The sequence below is a fragment of the Ovis canadensis genome, chromosome 6, assembly GCF_042477335.2.
Source record: "Ovis canadensis isolate MfBH-ARS-UI-01 breed Bighorn chromosome 6, ARS-UI_OviCan_v2, whole genome shotgun sequence".
Lineage (NCBI taxonomy): Eukaryota > Metazoa > Chordata > Mammalia > Artiodactyla > Bovidae > Ovis > Ovis canadensis.
Window position 1 is genome coordinate 30885378 of NC_091250.1, and position 16364 is coordinate 30901741.

The 16364-nt window shown below is 41.7% G+C and overlaps 1 long non-coding RNA gene across 4 annotated transcripts in view; it reads left to right on the forward strand.

The window, feature by feature from the left end:
• The first annotated feature begins 2655 nt into the window (after positions 1-2655).
• LOC138442319 (uncharacterized) overlaps positions 2656-16364 on the forward strand; it is a 123665-nt gene continuing 109956 nt past the window's right edge. For 3 of the 4 annotated variants that reach the window (XR_011257640.1, XR_011257643.1, XR_011257641.1), the window contains exons 1-2: positions 2656-2721; positions 4746-4822. This is a non-coding gene — a long non-coding RNA (uncharacterized lncRNA). The remainder of the gene's footprint in view (positions 2722-4745; positions 4823-16364) is intronic. The other variant, XR_011257642.1, reaches the window with a different exon arrangement.

Below are 16364 nucleotides of genomic sequence, written 5' to 3' on the forward strand. Positions count from 1 at the left end.
AACTTTTCTTTAGCTCTGAGCTCGTATGATGGTTTCCCATTTATTTAAAAAAAAAAAGGGGGGGGCACATACGTGTGTGTGTGCGCGCAGGTGGGGGTGGGCGAGGGCGGGGGAGGGTTGGTTCCCAGGCGGCTCTAGTAGTAAAGAACCTGACTTCTGACGCAGGAGACGTAAGAGACGGGTTTTGATCCCTTGGTCTGGAAGATCCCCTGGAGGAGGGCATGGCAACCCACTCCAGTATTGTTACCTGGAGAATCCCATGGACAGAGAAGCCTCGTGGGCAAAGAGTCGGACACGACTGAGCAACTTAGCAGGCAGTTTTTTTAAACATAAATGTAATTAAATTATGGGGAAATTTTATCTTAAAAACAAAAATTAAATTATGAGTTAAACTAGATCTTATATATCTTTGTATATCCTCAGATCCCAACAGAATCAGGTATAAATTCACTAAATAGGAATTGAATGAATTATTTTACAAATGAAATAACCATTTTTAGATGTAGCATCTTTAGTATTACTAAGTTTGGCATCAATTCAACAATAGCAACTCAGCTTATTTTGTTTTCAAGGGCCAAATCTGTATCATTAACCATCATTTTATAGGTAATTTAAAAACTTTATACTGGTAGGCACAGTTGTATAAATACTGTTTATTAACTCACATAAATTTAAAATTAATTTTAAAATGAATATGGAATCATTTAATGTTTTTCTGGTTAAAATCCCAAGCATGAAATATATCAAATAGGATGCTAATATAAATGAATTGTTGATGTCAAATCACAAACAGCTAAAAAACAGAAATGTGAGTAGGTCTGAACATCTGTTACTTATATTGCTAACTAGAATAAGCAATTTTTAAAAATTGAATCTGAAGTTTATTTTCATTTATTTCAGACACTTGGAAACTAGCCATTGTTACTGGGATTGATGTTGAATTTTTAATGGATCATATGTATGCCAATTTTAATAGGCAGTAATTTTTTGTCTAAAAGTATGAATGTGTGAAATTAAAACAAAATGGAAACCCTGACAGATGTTCAGTTTGAATATCACTGTCTTGCACTTTATCTTGTGTTTTCAAGTTCTCTTTTCTTCTCAGATGTTCAAGAAAATCTCTCAACAGCCCTTGGAATAACAGTGCATCTTCACTGAGATCTTCTTGAATTCTGCATATCTTTATTCTCAATTTACCTTAAATGTCCAGTTCCAATCTAGGACTACTAAATAAATAAATAATACTAATTTACTAAAAAGAATTGCTCCCTCTAGTGATTCACAGTATTACTTCACTTTCTGGCCTGGCTGCACTAATTTAATAAATGATATGAATGATTATGACTATCATGTTGACGACAGTGATCTGGTCTGCTTTTGTTGTATTATGTAAATGTTAATGCTTTCTGTGCTTAAACATTGGGAAGTTTCATAATGATTGATTTGAGCTGTTTGCTGGATATTTCAACACTCTATTAATACATTAAAAAACTGCATTGAAAAAATTATTTATTCCTAAAACCCTTCGTATTACTTTTGAAACACATTTGGTACCAAGTTATGTCCAGTGTTATGACCATGTTACTTCAGCAAAGTAAAGAGGGTGATTTAAAGCAATTGTCCTAAAATATAGTAGAAGTAAGTTTAACTGGAAATCCAAGTCTAGACATAATGCCTGTTTTTGCTCTGGTTACCAGAAAAATCAGACATTTTTAACCTTATCCCTCTCTATTAATCAGAAATGTTGTGCAACTAATGATGGCACCTACAAAAATACTTGACATTCTTTGGAATTTTATTTAAATTTATATCACAATACTTGAATATAAAGTAAAACAGGGGGCTGCAGTGAAAGGAGAGCACCATTTAATTCTCAATTTGTTAATACAAGACCTGGCCATCAAATAATTCATTTTAAATCACAGGAAGGAGAAATTAAAATTGAGAAGTCGTCCAGCTGATTACATTTATATACCTAATTAATTTAAATGTACCAGTAATAATAGAGTAAAACAAAACCAAATCAGTCAGGAGACTCAACTTTTCTTTCAAAGCAGGATTCCGTTTTGTAGGGAAGTTGAATCACTTGGAACATTACTTCTGTACTTGACCACTTTGCCTCAATAGGCAAAGCCTTTTTACAGTGTCATTTCAGTTAATAAAGCAGATGGTATGAGTTATCAATCCCATCAAGTTAGTTTTCCTGTATCAATAATAATAGAGTAACTCCATCAAGCTTTATGTAGTTTTCACCTTCCAAGCACTTAGCAAATATTAATTCATCATCGCAGCACTCCCACGAGGAGGTAGGAATTTTTAATAAATAAAATATAATAAAATATATTCTAGATTGATTTATTTGAAAGCATCCGTGAAAGACAAACAGAGAAACTCTAAAAATTAAATGATTATATTAATTATATGAAAAAGGTAATATTGTTTTATGACTCACTCTCCCTGGAAGTCATTTCAGGAGGAACTCATGGGAGTCAGGGGCCTGTCAAGGTTTTACAGATTTTGTGTCCACGCTTCCTTTTCAAGGGAAGGAACAATTGGCAGCGTCTCCCTGGAGACAGGACTGAGTGTAGGTGAGGGGCGACCCAGGTCTGGCGGCCCGCCCTTCGCGGGAAGCCCCGGGCCCCCGAGGGCAGAAGCCCCGCCCCGGACGGCGGCGCGCGCCCGCGGGCGGGGCGGGGATTCCGGCGCCCGGAGCTCAGCTAGGTAGGTCCCGCTCAGGGCTTGAGTCCCTTCTGCCTTTCTTGACCCGTCCTCCCTCCCTTCCTCGGCCGAGCGCGCCATTTATTCTGAATACCCGCAGCTTCGCGCTCGCCCCCGGGCCTCGCGGCGCCCGGGCCTGCGGGAGGCCTGGGCCGGAGCCCCGAGCCAGCCTGGGGCTGGGGGGCGGTGGCGCGTGAGGCGGGGCCCGGGCTGCGTGTGCGGGCGCCGGGCGCGGCTCGGGCCTCGCTCGCCGGCACTCCCGGCGTGGAGCAGACGGTGCTCCAGGCTCCAGAGAACCGGGACGGTATGCACACATCAGGCAGGCGGGTGAGGTTTGCGTGCTCCGCGTCCCACACGTTCCCTAGCGATGGGGCCTGATTACAGGTCAAGGGAGGAGACCCACTGTCAGGCTGCAGGGAGGAAGACTTACATCTGCAGCTCGTGTCACAGTTCTCGGCGACTTTCCCGGTTCCCCGGCACTGTCCTTTGTGGAAACCTGACAGATGTCTACCCCTGGACATTCCTGAAACTTTCTAGTTGTCCCCGTGTGTGGTATTGAGCGTTGTTTGTACCAAAGCAGCTGAGCCGTCGTTATAGGCAAACCTCACGTCCCAGCACTACTGTTGAGCTTTATCCAAAGGTGACATCGGTGTCTTTGTAGAAATAACTGATGAGGAAGAACATTTATTTACTTATTTTAATAAGTAATGAGAAATCAAGGGTTTGGGTGAGTATAGAAGAGTCCAGAGGAAGGAGAAGGGCAAGAGTATAAAACCAGAAGGCATTTATTTGGTATATTAGAAAAGGGCCCCCTTTGAAAAGATGAAATGAGATCAGGAAAGGTTCATTGTTTCTCAGATGGAGAAGACATCTGCATCCGATGACCTTTGATTGAGGGAGATGAAAAGGATAAGTAAGAATTGGACTTAAGTTGGACTTCATCAAACCTGTCTGTCTTCAGTGAGGTTTTATCGGCGCTTTCATTCCTTGAAGTTGAATACTGCACACGTGTGCGCGCGCGCACACACACACACACACAAACACACATATGATTCTGACAGTAAATGGCCCATTCAGTTAATAGCCTATCTCTGTCTTCAAAGAATTGAGGTTCGGTTTGGTCGCTCAGTTGTGTCCAACCTCTTTTTGACCCCGTGGTCTGCAGCATGCCAGGCTTCCCTGTCCATCACCAACTCCCAGAGCTTGCTCAAACTCATGTCCATCGGGTCGGTGATGCCATCCAACTATCTTATCCTCTGTGATCCCCTTCTCTTGCCTTCAATCTTCCCCAGCATCAGGGTCTTTTCCAATGAGTCCGTTCTTTGCATCAGGTGGCCAAAGTATTGGAGCTTCAGCCTCAGCATCAGTCCTTTCAGTGAATATTCAGGACTGATTTCCTTTACAGTTGACTGGTTAGATCTCCTTGCAGTCCAAGGGACCCTCGAGAGTCTTCTCCAACACCACAGTTCAAATGCATCAATTCTTTGGCACTCAGCTTTCTTTATAGTTCAAGTCTCACATCCATACATGACTACTGGAAAAACCATAGCCTTGACTAGATGGACCTTTGCCAGCAAAGTAATGTCTCTGCTTTTCAGTATGGCGTCTGGGTTGGTCATAACTTTTCTTCCAGGGAAGAAGCATCTTTTTATTTCATGGCTACAGTCACCATCTGCAGTGATTTTAGAGCCCAAGAAAGTAAAGTCTGTCTCTGTTTTCATTGTTTCCCCATCTATTTGCCATGAAGTGATGGGACCGGATGCCATGATCTTAGTTTTTTGAAATGTTGAGCTTTAAGTCAGCTTTTTCACTCTCCTCTTTCATGTTCATCAAAAGGCTCTTCAGTTCCTCTTCACTTTCTGCCATAAAGGTGGTGTCATCTGCGTATCTGAGGTTATTGATATTTCTCCCGGCAGTCTTGATTCCAGCTTGTGTTTCATGAAGCCCAGCATTTTGCATGATGTATTCTGCATATAAATTAAGTAAGCAGGATAATAATATACAGCCTTGACATATTTCTTTCCCAGTTTGAAACCAGTCCGTTGTTCCATGTCCGGTTCTAACTGTTGGTTCTCGACCTGCATACAGCTTTCTCAGGAGGCAGGTAAGGTGGTCTCGTATTCCCATATCTTTAAGAATTTTCCACGGTTTGTTGTGATCTACATAGTCAAAGGCTTTGGCGTAATCAATAAATTAGAAGTAGATGTTTTTTTGGAACTCTCTTGCTTTTTTGATGATCTAACAGATGTTGGCAATTTGCTCTCTGGTTCCTCTGCCTTTCCTAAATCCAGCTTGAGCATCTGGAATTTCACGGTTCACATACTGTTGAAACCTGGCTTGGAGAATTTTGAGCATTACTTTGCTAGTGTGTGAGATGAGTACAATTGCACGGTAATTTGAACATTCTTTGGCATTGCCCTTCTTTGGGACTAAAATGAAAACTGACCTTTTCCAGTCCTGTGGCTACTGCTGAGTTTTCCAAATTTGCTGGCATATTGAGTGCAGCACTTTCCAGCATCATCTTTTAGAATTTGAAATAGCTCAACTGGAATCCCATCACCTCCACTAGCTTTGTTCGTAGTGATGCTTCCTAAGGCCCACCTGACTTCACATTCCAGGATGTCTGGCTCTAGGTGAGTGATCACACCATTGTGGTTATCTGGGTCATGAAGATCTTTTTTTTTTTTTATAGTTCTTCTGTGTATTCTTGCCACCTCTTCTTAATATCTTCTGCTTTTGTTAGGTCCATACCATTTCTGTCCTTTATTGTGCCCATCTTTGCATGAAATGTTTCCTTGGTATCTCCAATTTTCTTGAAGAGATCTCAAGTCTTTCCCATTCTATTGTTTTCCTCTATTTCTTGGCACTGATCACTGAGGAAGGCTTCTTATCTCTCCTTGCCATTCTTTGGAACTCTGCATTCAAATGGGTATATCTCTCCTTTTCTGTTTTGCCTTTCACTTCTCTTCTTTTCTCAGCTGTTTGTAAGGACTCCTCAGGCAACCATTTTGCCTTTTTGCATTTTTTCTTGGAATGGTCTGGATCCCTGCCTCCTGTACAATGTCAGGAACCTCTGTCCATAGTTCTTTAGGCACTCTATCAGATCTAATCCCTTGAATCCGTTTGTCACTTCCACTGTATAATCATAAGGGATTTGATTTAGGTCATAAATGAATGGTCTAGTGGTTTTCCCTACTTTCTTCAATTTAAGTCTGAATTTGACAATAAGGAATTCATGATCTGAGCCAGAATCAGCTCCCAGTCTTGTTTTTGCTGACTATATAGAGCTTCTCCATCTTTGGCTACAAAGAATATAATCAGTCTGATTTTTGTATTGACCATCTGGTGATGTCCACGTGTAGAGTCTTCTCTTGTGTTGTTGGAAGAGGGTGTTTGCTATGACCAGTGCGTTCTCTTGGCAAAACTCTGTTAGCCTGTGCCCTGCTTCATTTTGTACTTCAAGGCCAAATTTGCCTATTACTCCAGGTATCTCTTGACTTCCTACTTTTGCATTTCAGTCCCCTATGATGAAAAGAACATCTCTTTTGAGTGTTAGTAGAAGGTCTTGTCGGAGAAGGCAATGGCACCCCACTCCAGTACTCTTGCCTGGAAAATCCTATAGACGGAGGAGCCTGGTAGGCTGCAGTCCATGGGGTCGCGAAGAGTCAGGCACGACTGAGCGACTTTACTTTCACTTTTCACTTTCATGCATGGGAGAAGGAAATGGCAACCCACTCCAGTGTTCTTGCCTGGAGAATCCCAGGGACGGTGGAGCCTGGTGGGCTGCCGTCTATGGGGTCGCACAGAGTTGGACACGACTAAAGTGGCTTAGCAGCAGCAGCAGCAGCAGAAGGTCTTGTGGTTTTTATTTATTTTTGGCCACACCAGACTGCTTGCAGAATCTTAGTTTTCAGACTAGAGATTTAAACCAGTGCTGCAGCAGTGGAAGTACAGAGGGGTCCTAACCACTGGACCCCCCCCACCGCCCCCAACCTCCCCCACCGAAACTCCTTGAATGTGGTTATCATAACTATATATATTGAAAAAGAACACAAAACATAATCGTCAGATCAGTTTTTCTCTCTCTCTCACTTGCTTTCACAACAAAAATCTGAAACAGCAGACTAAAGGGTTTAAAGCAAATGACAAGTTATAGCTCAGTTACGTATCAAGCAGATATATTTTGTTAAATATTCACTCCCAAAACACAGGAGTAGACTGACTCCAGAGGAGTCATTGTAATAACCTTGCTTGGCTTTCCCTTTTTATATTCCGCTTTCCTCCTTTTGGTTGTGCCCTGTGCAAACGAGGGCTTGTACCCACCACAGATCAAGAGAGGGAATGCAAATGGGCATATGCTCAAGGCTGATTGACAGTTGCAAGTTATCTAACAGGCTCTATTGCAGTATCTTTCCATATTTCGGTCTGTTATAATCTGATGTATTTATGTATAGAAGATTTATAAACCCTTGATGTACTCCTAGCTGTCTAGGGGAATTTGAGGCGCCCCTGGGGTTAGTTTATATCCACTATGTGCCTAGGGAGTGTGTGCAGGAGTTGTAAAAGTCTCTGTGGTTATTTTGTTGCATATCTGTGAAATTTCACTCTGTGCCTGGGATGGAGTTTAGAGATCAGCTTGCATACTTTTCAGCTAGGCCACCCCTAGTTGCTCATTCTAGTGAAGTGAAAGTTGCTCAGTCCTGTCCAGCTCTTTGTGACCCAATGGATTATACAGCTCATGGAATTCTCTAGGCCAGAATACTGGAGTGGGTCTCCCGCATTGCAGGGTCTCCCGCTGCATTACCAGCTGAGCCACAGGGAAGCCCAAGAATACTGGAGTGGGTAGCCTATCCCTTCTCCAGGGGATCTTCCTGACCTAGGAATCAAACCAGGGTATCCTGACTTGCAGGTGGATTCTTTACCAACTGAGTTATTTAACTTTCTACCTAACATAACTATTAAGAACAGTAAAAGTGGGCATGAAATTATTATTTGATAAGGTTAATTAGCAAATTTGCCCCTGAACTGCCCCAGTTTCCTTTGATGAAAGGATGTACTTTCTGCTCGGAGTGAAAAGAACTAAAAGGCATTTTGGTTTCTGCAAGAGCATTCTGTAAAATCCTTAACCTGCCACTAGAGGGTGCTCTTAATTTTTAATATGAGAGAACTAATCTAGTGAAATGAGTTTTTTTCCAGTCAATATATAACAGGAGATTACTTTGGAAATTGCACTGCTTTGCTATTCACATGTTGATGTCTTTTTGCTACTAACAGTTCTTTTATAAAAAAAAAATTATGATTACCACATATTTTCAGGTTCATATCAATTCTGTTTAGTTGTTGGTATCTAAATAGAAGATGAAGACACTTATACTTTTGGCTTATACTTTTGTATTTCAGTATGGTATGTAGGCCTGGAATGGTTTTGGTTGCTGTTACTGAGTTTCCTTTTTTTTTGTAATTAGAAAGAAAACTCACTTTAAAAAATATAATCTTAAAAAAAGTTTATTTTTCTTCATCAGGTTGGGTCTTAGTTCCATCATGTGGGATTTTTCGCTGTGGCTCACAGACTCTCTAGTTGTGGCACAGAGACTCAGTAGTTGCGGCACTCAGACTGAGCTGCTCTGTATCCTGTGGGATCTTGGTTCCCCAGCCAAGGATCCAACGCCTGTGCCCTGCATTGCACAGTGGATTCTTAACTACTGGACCACCAGGAAGTCTGAAAACTCACTTTTTATTAAGGCACAGTTCATGACCAAAATGCATTGTCTATCACTTTTCTTACTGTTATAGTGAATTAAATGGCCATTCACTTTTACCTGCTCCCTTTTTTAATAAGATAAGGGATATTCAGAAAGAACTTTTCAAATAGGCAAGATATAATTAGATCTCAAATAAGCAAAGACTAAATGAATACAAGGTGAAGATTTATGAAAAGTTTTAACAGCTGAGAAAGGCTTTATTCCTCATCCAGGGCATGCGTATTGCATTCAAAATATTTTAATTTCCGACAAGTGATATCCACTGCTTAAGTGTCATATGGCAAAGTATTAATCTGCAACATGAGATTTAAAGTAAACATTCAATACATGACATATAAGAACTGCCCTTTTTGCCTTCTAGGTCTCATTGCAACTTGCAGACAGATTGGATGTTAGCGTTTATTGAGCTCCTCAGTTCAGTTCAGTCGCTGCCTCCCTGTCCATCACCAACTCCCAGAGTCCACCCAAACCCATGTCCATTGTGTCGGTGATGCCATCCAGCCATCTCATCCTCTGTTGTCCCCTTCTCCTCCTGCCCTCAATCGTTCCCAGCATCAGGGTCTTTTCAAATGAGTCAGCTTTCTGCATCAGGTGGCCAAAGTATTGGACTTTCAGCTTCAACATGAGTCCCTCCAGTGAACACCCTGCTGCTGCTGCTGCTAAGTTGCTTCAGTTGTGTCCGACTCTGTGCGACCCCATAGACGGCAGCCCACCAGGCTCCTCTGTCCCTGGGATTTTCCAGGCAAGAACACTGGAGTGGGTTGCCATTTCCTTCTCCAATGCAGGAAAGTGAAAAGTGAAAGTGATGTTGCTCAGTCGTGTCCGACTCTTTGCGACCCCATGGACTGCAGCCTACCAGGCTCCTCTGCCCATGGGGTTTTCCAGGCAAGAGTACACCCTACTATGTGCCAATTACTGTGCTAGGTTATATACAGTTATCTCATTTTATCCTAACAATAATCTTATGGAGCAGATATAGAACCTTCTTAAAATGAGGAAATAGGCTTAGTGAAGTTAAAAGTAACTTGTTCAGGATCCAACAGCTATCAGGGGGTGAAGATCAGATTTGGTCTGGTTAATGGCAAAGCCTATCCTCTTTCTAATTCATCCTGCTTGAAGAAGTTTAGCAAGAACAAGGACATGTTAAGGAATCATTGGTACATTTGGTGTAGTTCTTGAATTTTATTTCCATCAGCTAAATTTCATACTTAATTTGATTTCCTCCATTATTATCTGTTGCTCCATTTCTATATCAGGATCCCATTCAAGATACCATAATTGCATTTAATTGTTGTACATCTTTGTAACAATTTCTCAGACTTTTATTGTTTTTGATGCTTTTGACAGTTTTGCGTACCAGTCAGCTGTCATGACTTTGTACATTGTCCCTCAGTTGCAGTTTGCCTCTTATTTTTCCTCATGATTAGATTATGGTTATGGATTTTGGGAGAATGACCAGACAGGTGAACATCTCATCACATCATACCAAAAGTACATACCATTAATATGATTTATCACTGATGCTGGCATGGAATACCTGACTGAGGCACTATCTGTCAGGGCCTCCACCTTAGAGTTGTCTTTTTTATCCCTTTCCATGCTATACTCTGTAAGGAGTTCATTGTGCACAGACTGCACTTAAGAGAGGTAAGATATGCTCCACCTCCTTGAGAGCAGAATCATTTCACTTCCTTCATTCAGTCATGTCCGACTCTTTGTGCCCCCATGGACTACAGCATGCCAGGCTTTCCTGTCCTTTACCAGCTCCCAGAGCTTGCTCAAACTCATGTCCATCCAGTTGGTGATGCCATCAAGCCATCTCATCCTCTGTCGTCCCCTTCTCCTCTTGCCTTCAATGTTTCCCAACATCAGAGTATTTTCCAGGGAGTCAGTTCTTTGTATCAGGTGGCCAAAGTATTGAAGCTTCAGCTTCAGCATCAGTTCTACCAATGAATAATCAGGACTGATTTCCTTTAGGATTGACTGGTTTGATCTCCTTGCAGCTCAAGGGACTCTCAAGAGTCTTCTCCAACACCACAGTTCAAAAGCATCAATTCTTCAGCGCTCAGCTTTGTTTTTATGGTCCAACCGTCACATCCATACCTGACTACCAGAAAAACCATAGCTTTGTCTAGATGGACCTTTGTTGGCAAAGTAATGTCTTTGCTTTTTAATGCTGTCTAGGTTGGTCATAGCTTTTCTTCCAAGGAGTAAGCATCTTTTAATTTCATGGCTGCAGTCACCATCTGCAGTGATTTTGGAGCCCAGAAAAATAAAGTCTGTCATGGTTTCCATTGTTCACCCATCTATACGCCATGAAGTGATGGGACCAGATGCCATGGTCTTAGTTTTTTGAATGTTGAGTTTTAAGCCGGCTTTTTCACTCTCCTCTTTCACTTTCATCAAAAAGCTCTTCAGTTCCTCCTCACTTTCTGCCAAAAGGGTGGTGTCATCTACATATCTGAGGTTATTGATATTTCTCCTGGCAATCTTGATTCCAGCTGGCACTTCATCCAGACTGGCATTTGGCATGATGTACTCTGAATACAAGTTGAATGAGCAGGGTGACAATATAAAACCTTGACGTATTCCTCTCCCAATTTGGAACCAGTCTGTTGTTCTGTGTCCAGTTCTAACTGTTGCTTCTTGACCTGCAATCAGATTTTTTAGGAGACAGATAAGGTAGGCTGGTATTCCCATCTCTTTAAGAATTGTCCACAGTTTATTGTGATCCACACAGCCAAAGGCTTGGCATAGTCAGTAAAGCAGAAGTAGATGTTTTTCTCAAATTCTCTTGCTTTTCTGATGATTCAGCAGATGTTGGCAATTGGCTCCTCTGTCTTTTGTAAATCCATCTTGAACATCTGGAAGTTCTTGGTTCATGTACTGTTGAAGCCTGGCTTGGAGAACTTTGAGCATTACTTTGCTAGCATGTGAGATGAGTGCATTTGTGCGGTAGTTTGAGCATTCTTTGGCATTGCCTTTCTTTGGGATTGGAATGAAAACTGACCTTTTCTGGTGCTGTGGCCACTGCTGAGTTTTCCAAATTTGCTAGCATACTGAGTGAAGCACTTTTCACAGCATCTTTCAGCATTTGCAATAGCTCAACTGAAATCCCATCACCTCCACTAGCATTGTTGGTAGTGATGCTTCCTAAGGCCCACCTGACTTCACATTCCAGGATGTCTGGCTCCAGGTGGGTGATCACACCATCGTGATTATCTGGGTCATTAAGATCCATTTTGTATAGTTCTGTGTATTCTTACCACCTCTTCTTAATATCTTCTGCTTCTGTTAGGTCCATACTGTTTCTGTCCTTTATGGTGCCCATCTTTGCATGAAATGTTCCCTTGGTATCTCTGATTTTCTTCAAGAGATCTCAAGTCTTTCCCATTCTGTTGTTTTCCTCTATTTCTTTGCATTGTTTACTGAGGAGGAATTTTCTCATCTCTCCTTGCTCTTCTTTGGAACTCTGCATTCAAATTGGTATATCTTTCCTTTTCTCCTTTGCCTTTAGCTTCTCTTCTTTACTCATCTATTTGTAAGGCCTCCTCAGACAACTATTTTGCCATTTTGAATTTCTCTTTCTTGGGGATGGTCTTGATCACTGCCTCCTGTACAGTGTCATGAACCTCCATCCATAGTTCTTCAGGCACTCTATCAGATTTAATCCCTTGAATGTATTCATTCACTGGATAGATCATGGTAGAGAGTTCTGATAAAATGTGGTCCACTGGAGAAGAGAATGGCAAACCACTTCAGTATTCTTGCCTTGAGAACTCCATGAACAGTATGAAAAGGCAAAAAGATTTGACACTGAAAGGTGAACTCCCCCGATCAGTAGGTGCTCAATGTGCTACTGGAGAACAGTGGAGAAATAACTCCAGAAAGAATGAGGAAACGGAGCCAAAGTGAAAACAATATCCAGTTGTGGATGTGACTGGTGTTGGAAGTAAAGTCCGATGCTATAAAGAACAATACTGCATGGGAACCTGGAATGTTAGATCCATGAATCAGGGTAAATTGGAAGTGGTCAAACAGGAGATGGCAAGAGTGAACTTTGACATTTTAAAAATCAGTGAAATAAAATGGACCAGAATGGGTTATAGGGTTTGATTCTAAACAGGATTTTGCCCCTCCTGCCATCTTGTTAGGGCTTCTCCTTTGTCCTTGAACATGGGATATCTTTTTTTGTTGGGATCCAACATTCTCCCACTGATGGTTGTTCAGCAGTAAATTGCAATTTTGGAATTCTTACAGGAGAAGATGAATGGAATATCTACATCAATTATGTGAACTTCTATACAGGAGATTTGTATACTCTTCCTCATTTATTAATTTATTTAATAAATTTATCAGCTCTGTTTAACCCACCCAGTTTGTAGTACTTTCTTATGACAGCTTTGTTGTTGTTCAGTTGCTAAGTAATGTCCAGCTCTTTGCAACCCCATGGACTGTAGCTCACCAGGATTCCTTGTCCTTCACTGTCTCCCACAGTTTGCTCAAATTCGTGTCCATTGAGTCAGCCATGCCATCCAACCGTCTCATCCTCTGCCTCCCCCTTCTCCTCCTTCCCTCAGTCTCTCCCAGCATCAGAGTCTTTTCAGTGAGTCAGCTGTTCACATCAGGTGGCCAAAGGATGGGAGCTTCAGCTTTAGCATCAGTCCTTCCAATGAATATTCAGGGATTGATTTCCTTTAGGATTGACTGATTTGATCACCTTGCTGACAGTTTTAGCAAACTAGTATAGAAGGAGCGGTCAGTTATTTTGGTAGTTAATGATTGCTTAGGTAAGATAAGAAATGAAAACATGCCGATTGACTTAACAAGAATTATTTCAGATGCAAAAATTGTATTGTGGATTGAGGAGTGAATAGTAGGTGACCAAGTGGAAACTAGTCATAGGTTTTTGCTTTTTGTGTATTTTTGGTTGCACTGAATTTTCATTGCTGTGCAGACTTCTAGTTGAGATGTGCAGGATTCTCACTGTGGTGGCTTCTCTTATTGCAAAGCATTGGATCTAGACACGCGGGCTTCAGTAGTTGCAGCTCTTAGACTTACTTGCTCCGAGGCATGTGGAATCTTCCTGGACCAGGTATAAAAACCCATGTCCCCTGCATAGGCAGGTGGATTCTTATCCACTGTACCACCAGGGAAGGCCCAGTTTTAAATAAAGTCAGTGATGCAAGAAATGAAGGCAGTTTTTTTAATCTCTCACCACTTCAAACTTCCCAGGTAATTGTACTTGATTCTCTTACTACTTCTGATTACCTTAAAAAAATAAAATTAGTATTTCTCTTTATTTACACCATGTTGTTTCTCCATTAAAATTTGTTTAGTGACTCTGTCATGACTTTGTTAAATTCATATTTGTTAAGGAGAGGGCAGAGTGCTGGATAGTGAGTAATGGTAAAACAGTCCAGTAGAGAAATTGGAAGAAAGGAGTATATTGCTTACAGGTTCTGAAGGAAACACACAGCATGTCTTGTGGGGCTTCATGGGGAGGTCAAGGCAGAGTGCAGACGGACAAAGTGAAAGTGCAGTTGTTCAGTCGCTTCCAGCTCTTTGCGACCCCATGGACTGTAGCCCACCAGGCTCCTCCATCCATGGGCTATTCCAGGCAAGAGTACTGGAGTGGGTTGCCATTTCCTTCTCCAGAGGATCTTCCTGACCCAGGGATCGAACGCGGGTCTCCCGCATTGCGTACAGACGCTTTACCGTCTGAGCCACCAGGGAAGCTCCGAAGACAGACAAAGCAATAGAATCTGGGGAACATGCTTTCATTAGGGTCCATTGTGGAGTGTTTTGGGTTCCCTGGGCTAAGGCCATTCCATGGGGGCTTATCTAAGGAACACACAAGGGGAAAGCCCTGGGAGAAAGGGAGACTATTGATTACAAGGGCTGTTGGGGAAGCCATATCAGGAGCTTTGTGACTTTGTGGGTTGTTATCTAGGGTGTGTGCTTGCATGAAGGGCTTGTGTCAGTTTAAGGTCTCTCTAGGCCATTTGACTAAACAAAATGATGCTGAAGCAGCAATACTGTGGAATAGCTTACCTGAACTCTTGACAGTTTTCTTACTTCCCTCTGGAATAAAGGCCTCAGGTTAACTGTCAAGACTTCACATATTCTGAATACTACTACATCAGTTTTTTTAAAAATTATTTATTTATTTATTATTTTTATTAATTATTTAATATATTTTTAATTTATTTTTTAATTGAAGGATAATTGCTTTTGAATTTTTTTGTTTTTGAGAATTTTGTTGATAATTTTGTTGTTTTCTGTCAAACTTCAACATGACTCAGCCATCAGTTCAGTTCAGTCTCTCAGCCATGTCTGACTCTTTGGGACCCCATGAATCGCAGCACGCCAGGCCTCCCTGTCCATCACCATCTCTCGGAGTTCACTCAGACTCACGTCCATCAAGTCCGTGATGCCATCCAGCCATCTCATCCTCGGTCATCCCCTTCTCCTCCTGCCCCCAATCCCTCCCAGCATCAGAGTTTTTTCCAATGAGTCAACTCTTCTCATGAGGTGGCCAAAGTTCTGGAGTTTCAGCTTTAGCATCATTCCTTCCAAAGAAATCCCAGGGCTGATCTCCTTCAGAATGGACTGGTTGGATCTCCTTGCAGTCCAAGGGACTCTCAAGAGTCTGCTCCAACACCACAGTTCAAAAGCATCAGTTCTTTGGCACTCAGCCTTCTTCACAGTCCAACTCTCACATCCATACATGACCACAGGAAAAACCATAGCCTTGACTAGACGGACCTTAGTCGGCAAAGTAATGTCTCTGCTTTTGAATATGCTATCTAGGTTGGTCATAACTTTTCTTCCAAGGAGTAAGTGTTTTTTAATTTCATGGCTGCAGTCACCATCTGCAGTGATTTTGGAGCCCCCAAAAATAAAGTCTGACACTGTTTCCACTGTTTCCCCATCTATCTCCCATGAAGTGATGGGACCGGATGCCATGATCTTCGTTTTCTGAATGTTGTTGAGCTTTAGGCCAACTTTTTCACTCTCCTCTTTCACTTTCATCAAAAGGCTTTTTAGCGCCTCTTCACTTTCTGCCATAAGGGTGGTGTCATCTGCATATCTGAGGTTATTGACATTTCTCCCAGCAATCTTGATTCCAGGTACGGTTTCTTCCAGCCCAGCGTTTCTCATGGTGTACTCTGCATATAAGTTAAATAAGCAGGGTGACAATATACAGCCTTGACGTACTCCTTTTCCTATTTGGAACCAGTCTGTTGTTCCATTTCCAGTTCTATGTTGTTCTATGACTCAGCCATAGGTATACATATATCCCCTCCCTTTTGAACCTCCCTCCATCTCCCTTCCCTTCCCAACCCTCTAGGTTGATACAGAGCCCTTGTTTGAATTTCCTGAGCCATACAGCAAATTCCTGTTGGCTATCTATCTTACATTTGGTAGTATAAGTTTCCATGTTATTCTTTGCATTCATCTCACCCCCTCCTCCTCTCTCCCCACGTCCATAAGTCTATTCTCTGTGTCTGTTTCTCCATTGCTGCCCTGTAAGTAAATTCTTAACTACGGTTTTTCTAGATTCTGTGTATATGTATTAGAATACAATATTTATCTTTCTCTTTCTGACTTACTTCACTCTGTACAGTAGGCCAGTTCTTTAAATTACTGTTTAAGGTTAACTTCTATTATTAAAATATCAGTTGAAAGCTAACAACTTATTTCTACTTACTAATGTAGCTTTAAAGACATATCTTCAGAGGCAAAACAGTAGATAATTGGAAATATTTCTGAATAATGCTAGTCAGAGAATCCTACTTGTATCTAAAACCCTCATATTATATCAGTTAGCTGATGTGGTCGAGCAGATACAGTTTTGTACAACCCTAGGAAGGATTCCAT